This window comes from Lepisosteus oculatus, chromosome 12 (assembly GCF_040954835.1).
Source record: "Lepisosteus oculatus isolate fLepOcu1 chromosome 12, fLepOcu1.hap2, whole genome shotgun sequence".
Taxonomy (NCBI): domain Eukaryota; kingdom Metazoa; phylum Chordata; class Actinopteri; order Semionotiformes; family Lepisosteidae; genus Lepisosteus; species Lepisosteus oculatus.
The window spans coordinates 6,293,226-6,299,664 of NC_090707.1; the positions used below are offsets into that span (position 1 = coordinate 6,293,226).

At 39.7% G+C, this 6,439-nt stretch overlaps 1 long non-coding RNA gene across 1 annotated transcript; it reads right to left on the reverse strand.

Moving 5' to 3' along the window:
* Nucleotides 1-975: 975 nt before the first annotated feature.
* On the reverse strand, nucleotides 976-5,357 carry LOC138241985 (uncharacterized). Its single transcript, XR_011191255.1, has 2 exons — nucleotides 4,755-5,357; nucleotides 976-1,695 (listed from the first exon to the last, which is right to left on the reverse strand). It is a non-coding gene; the product is annotated as an uncharacterized lncRNA (long non-coding RNA).
* Between the last annotated feature and the right edge of the window lie 1,082 nt (nucleotides 5,358-6,439).

Sequence of the window (6,439 nt, forward strand, 5' to 3'; positions counted from 1 at the left end):
GAGTCTAAAATGTGCAGACGGCAATTATATGATGTCACGTGAAGAGCTTTTATAAAAAGTACGGTTTAGGGAGGAATTGCACTTTTGACGTTTCTGCACAGACCTCAGTCGGACAGTCGGAGAATAACCGTGATAAAAATCTAGTTTCACCGGAAAAAGAGCTTCGGGGATTCTGGATAGCGATTCTTGTGTACGGCACTTATCACCCCTCATCATTCTGTTTTCTGCCACCATACAAACGTACCCCCTAAGATTTGTTTTCTTAAAAAGTCAGCTATTCTTGTAATACATGTCACTGTGAAGAAAGATGTTTGTTGTTTTTTTTTTCTTCCGCGCGTGGACGATAGGTTCCCTTGTCGCGCGCACATTGCGCGTGGGACTCTCCCGAGCCCCGCACGAGAGTCTTCCTCTTCCTGGGGGAATCGAGCTCGTGGAGCAGGCACGGTTCTCATCGACCGTGCAAGAACCTCCTTCTGGCCCTTGAAGCAGACTCGCGGCCAGTGTCCATGCAATGATCCGATATGTTTGCTGGAGAATACTGCACAGTGTGAGCAGCGATGTGCTTCCATATATTATGTTCAATATATGGTGTCAAAAAAAAATCAACTTTATTTTATATAGCGCCTTTGAGGTTGGCTTCTCAAAGCGCTTTCCAGAACGACACTCTGTAGTGTATACTGTACTGTATACTTTATTGTATACATTCATCACAATTAAAATGTACACAAATATATTTGCATTTCATATGCATGCATCAGCATCTAGGGCATAATTCCAAAAACGACAAAGATGTCTTTTATTAATACCTTTCAAATTAATGGAACGTGTAGTTCTTCTGAACGTTGACACGAAACAAGGAGTGGAACGCGTATTTTGGCTCTTTTACATCCTTGCGGTGTTTTGACATTGATCTATGAATACATGCGTGTATTTATTTTACACAGCCCCCGGAAACGACAGATGAAGAGTCTGATAATTGTAGAATGAGAGATTTATTTTCACAATTAAAACACAATGTAAAAAATGTCCTTTCAACTTTGTAAACCTTTTGAATACTGAAAAAATTCTTTGATCCCAGATCAAGCTGAGCTGTCAAAATCAGTATAATAATGTTATGAGCTTTGGGGGGAGGGTCGCCACAAATATTCATGCTTTTGGAAGGTTTGTGTTACGCATAAATGTGCTAAACTCATTATCCATTTGGAAAGCGTTCGATATAACATTCTCACAGTGAAGTACTTTCCACTTAGTTAACTTCTGCAGTACTGAGCGTTACCTGCCTTATCTTGTGTCACCATAAAGCACCGTGTGACAGCAATACAAACTGCGCTCCCTTCACTGGGTTAGTTTGCTTTTTCAATGACTTGTATCATGTTTCCTTTCTTCAACTAGAGCAGAAGATCGGGGCAGCCGTGCGCACCCCTCACCCCCCGTCCCCCTCCTCCTCTCCAGACGAGAAGGTACAGTTCCTCTCGGACAGCAGATTCACAAGCATAATGAACTACCGGTCCGCCTCCGTACGGGGCTGCGAGCTGCTGTAGACGTCTTGTGAGGCGGCCGTCGTGCCCTTCAGGTGGGTCAGGCGAAGAGAGGACCACCGGCGACCCCCCGGCCGAAGAGAGAGGCGCCCGGGACAGGTGCAGACCAGCACAGTCCTCTGCCCAGCTCGTTTGCTAGGTGCTCTCGTCTTCAAACCTTATTGGAGGAAGAAACGAGACCTGATCAATAATGAGCAAAGAAAAATCCGAGTTTTTGTAGCACTCGAGTGCACATTCACTGGAAAATGTGGTCGAGTTTTCCCTATGATTTCTTAATTGTCATTTATTAATGTTTTCGTGCTCATTGCACTTGCCGTGTTTTCCATCAAATAACGCCAACCTTGCGTTAGACCAAATAATACATTAAAGTATATGATTTATAAAAATATATATAGTTTTATATGACATATAATACGTTCAGTGGTGTGTTTTTATTCTGTGAATAACAGATTCTACAGTCAAATGTGATCAGGCATCAGCAAAAAGAAACGCATGTTAAATGTCTACGGTTCTGCAGAAAATGTATATACAGTACCGGGTCATGATCTCCCCAGAGCAGAACAGGCAGATTCGTTTAATCACTGTAATGACTGTGACCAGCAGTGGGGTTTAATTTATTTCTTTTTTTCATCCCTTTGCTTTCTGTAGCTTTGTTTGAGTGACTGAAGTAGGAAAGCATGGAAATCCTAAGGTAAAGGTTAAACTGGGTTTCATTGTGTTGAGTGGAATTAAAAGATAAATCAGGAAATGCTTATTTAACATTAAGTGAAAGTGCTGGATTGGGTACCAGCACCCACATAAAAGAGCCCTTAATCCGTGAAATCTCCAAAGGGTGAAAGGTCATCCTCTAACACCAGTTTGCGCGAAGATTAAGGAAGGCAGGGACCGGTATTTCTCAGTTACTCTGCTAATCCTTTGAGTAGATGACGACTTCTCCGTTTACGCAAGGCAAACGTCTGTTATAATTTAGGAAACTTGGGAATTCGGCTGCCCGCAGGAAATGAATTGAGCGCGTTTGCTTTGAGTCCGCACCAGTGTTGACACGAACAGTCGTATTCACCTGAAGAAGCCTCCGTTTCTGACTCGTGTTTTCTTTTCTTTTTTTAACTTTTCAGTGTTGGACGCACCTCTGCTTGTTCCTTCGCGGCTTCCCCGCGGACACTGTTCCCCAACACGAAGCTAAAAAAAAGCACAAGTCTATCGTGCATAAAACTTCACGAAAAAAGAAACCGTTTAGTACGTTATTTTTTTACAAATGCGGGGATAAATTTACAGAGTACCGCCTATTTTTGATATTGTAAACCTATCTTCTTGCACCCATCAATGATATGTTTTTGTCCAATTTACCCAGGAGTGAAACAACGTAATGCAAAGGGAGAGAAACTGCAAATTCAGACGAGTGCCATTTCTCAGTTTCAACGGTATCGTTTCAAGCGCACATTAATACCTTTGCAATGAGATCATTTCACAGCGTTCGTCTTGCCCCCGCCAAATCTTTTTTTATTATTCGTTATCTCTTTTTGTTACTGAGGTTTAGAAAAGGCTGGGGCTTTAGGAAGAGCCTGGTGCACAGGCTTAACGAACAAAAAAATGTGTACTGTGTACATTTTACTGCTCGTTCCTTTGTGTGGTGTCTTTGCCTCGTTGTAGACCACGGATGTGTCCGAAGACAAGCATTCGAAAAACAATTTTGACTAATATGCACAACTTGTTTCAGAAATATAAGATATACATATAAACGGCCTGAAAATAATGTCGCCCGATCTCAGAGCATCTCTTACTTTGCAGTTGTCTTTTCTTCAGATACCACATATACAGAGGGAGACAGTAATTAAAAAGTGATGATGATAAATGTCACCCTTTCCGCCATTTATCATCAATTGCTATTCAATTATCCTCCCAATCAACAGTGATAAGGACAGGGCTCCATCAGAGAAAGAATTAAAAAGAGCCCGTGGTCATCTGTCGATATTGCTGCTATGTGCAAATCAGTCTGCCTCGCAGCATTGACTTTCCCCGTAACAAAATTAACACCTAAAGCAAAACAGTTACCAAAACAGGCAAAAGTGTTTGAATTTTTAAGCCGAAGATGTAACTGCAAAAGGCAGTTGTAACCTAAAATTAGTCACAAACACAATACTTCAAATAAACAAAAATACTTTTTATTACTTTCCAAAACCACACACAGAGCAGTACTGAACTTTAAATGTTTGATATTTGGTTCTAAAACGTTCATTTCAGTAGCGTTGATTCAGAATAAAAGCCATTTCTGAGTCCGAGCAGATTGCCGTTTTATGAAAACAATGCCGGTGCCTCATTAATATATATATATGTGTGTGGTGCAGAAAAAATAATGATTATTCAGATGTTTGTTTATTCATGCATATCTTTTAGTTATTATCTGATTCACAAGATTCGCGTAATTACAACTGAGCCTTTTAGTTTCCAGTCTAAGAAATGGACTGAACTCTAATAATAAGCACTGCTATGTAATAAAATGTGCAATGATTTAATCGGAGGAAAAAAAAACTATAGCAATTACCCATAGCAGTTGTCCCATCATGTTAGCATTAATTACAATATGAGTTTATGCTTTGTTTCAATTTAACTTTTTTTTTGTTCCGATGGATTACTTACTTGGCTAATCCTATTAATTCCATTCCACCAGAGGTATAGCATTTCACATACTACAGTCATAAGGTGTGTTTGTTGCTGTCAGTGTTGTCTTGTTAAAGTGACCTTGTGTCAAGAAACTGACCTCACCCGGGAGAAACAACTGAAACCCAGTTCAGCCTTCCAGAGAAATAAAAACCTCAAAGTATTGCATTTCTCAGAGTTTGAAACTTGAATCCATATTGAAATTTAAAATGGTTTCCAGACAGCTGTCAATATTTTCCTTGCATGTATTTACTACATTTAAATGTGTTATTGGTGCCTTAATGTTCCATAAAGATATACAGACACTTATTCTTCCTGCAGATTGACTGTATTTCTTGCACACCCTGGAATCTGTCTAAAAATACAACATTAATTTTTCTGCTTCCCTGTGTGCCTCTTATCCTCAGTGCTATCCTGTGGCTCAGGGAACCAGAGTTCCACTCTTCTATCCCAATTATTGATTACAGGACACCGTATGGTAATGTGAAAGTTCTTGACACGAAACATAACATGTTTTTAAACAAAAGAGAAACACATCTTATAACGATTGTCACTTACTGTTTGAGTGATCCGAACTGAAAACTGGTCTGCAGAACTTCATGTTACTACCAGTTCAAAAATAGACAGGCAAACATCATAAATTAGGTCATCCGATCAAAACAATTTAACGGCAAAAAACAAGCAAAGAAAAACAGCAAAATCCATCTTCACACTGCTTCAGAAGTGGATCAGCAGGAGATAGCTGGTAGCTGTTATTATAAACCTTCAAGTCCAGTGTTTTCTGTTTGATGACTTTGTGCTCACTTCATAGTTTTAAACAAAGTTGCTGGACGGTCCGAGATTCGTTTTCCTCCCTTTACAATTGGAGGTTCAACTTCTGCATTCTTTAAGTACTCCTGTTTGCTGGTGGAGATTCCTGACTTGTTTACATCACATCCTATCACAACTTATTAGGGAAACAGCCATTATTAATCACATCTGTCTGAGTCTTGGATTCAATCCCAGAGTTTAAGAAAACTGCTAACAGATTGACCCACAACAACTTTCTGTATCTGTGCAGTGTAAGGGGAAAATGACTTCAGGTCATGAGGGGGTGAATTAGAAATGATTATTAAGGCAATAAGCAATTATGCATAGTATTTTGAAACAATAAGATGGTGTCTAGATCTTGGATTGCCATTGTGTCTGGATAGTTAATTTGTCAGAGGACTGTGTGGTGTAGTATACTAGGAACTACATACAGTACTTCTATTGTAAATATCAAATAAAATCATTTTTTGAGTTTAGTTAAGTTGAGTAATATAAAAGTTTACATGCTTTCATTTTCTTTTTACTTTAATTTTACTTTTCTGAAGTATTTTTATGTTGTAGAAATACTCTTTCTACGCTGCAGCTCTGTATCTAAAGGAGAAAAAATAAGTTAGGAAACTGTAAACAAGGAAACTTCTCAGAGAGGAAGTCTTGACAACAGGGGATTGCCAACCCCAGTTCATTGCAGCGAGCGCAGGTGCTTCCTGGGTCAGAGGTCAGAGGTCAGTGCCCTCCGTAGCTTTCACATAGCTGGGCTTTAAATGTGCACCAGACTAGCCACCTGTCCAGAGCGTGGGAGGTAAGAAAGCTAATTATGAGGAATACCATGGTCAGCTACTCACAGCTCTTGCCTGGCTTCTGGATGGACACCACCAGCAGTAAAACCATAAAGAAGAAAGGCAGAATGCAGGGAATGTGGGGGCTAAAATGTCACTTTGCACCGTGTCATGTGTTGATATATGTGGAGGAAAAACACGGACACCTTGCACGCTGCACCTGCACGGAGAGTTTAAATCACCTCCTGGGTCATCTGCAGTGCGGTGGTATTCTAACACCCAAGTAAATAGCAGGTGTCAATAAAAGCTTTTTACCACTCTGTCTTAAATTAGATCTGTCATCCAGTAACCACTTGTATTTAATAACTTGTAAACTTGATGATAATTATGATGATGTTATGTTACTCTGTGTATGAAGTACAAACTATAGTTTGTATACAAACCCCTATTTTATGTTCTAAAGTTCTGCTGTAGACACAATACGATTTCCTTTGATGGTCTAATTATATCATTTGCCACAAACATTGTTTTCCTCGTTCAAGTTGATGTCCACTGAGATATCCTGACACTTTGAATTTTATGTGTTGTCCGTCTGTTGCCTTCTGAATCTTTCTGTATTATAGAACATTTGGGTTTCAGTTCTTTTTAAAAAGTCAT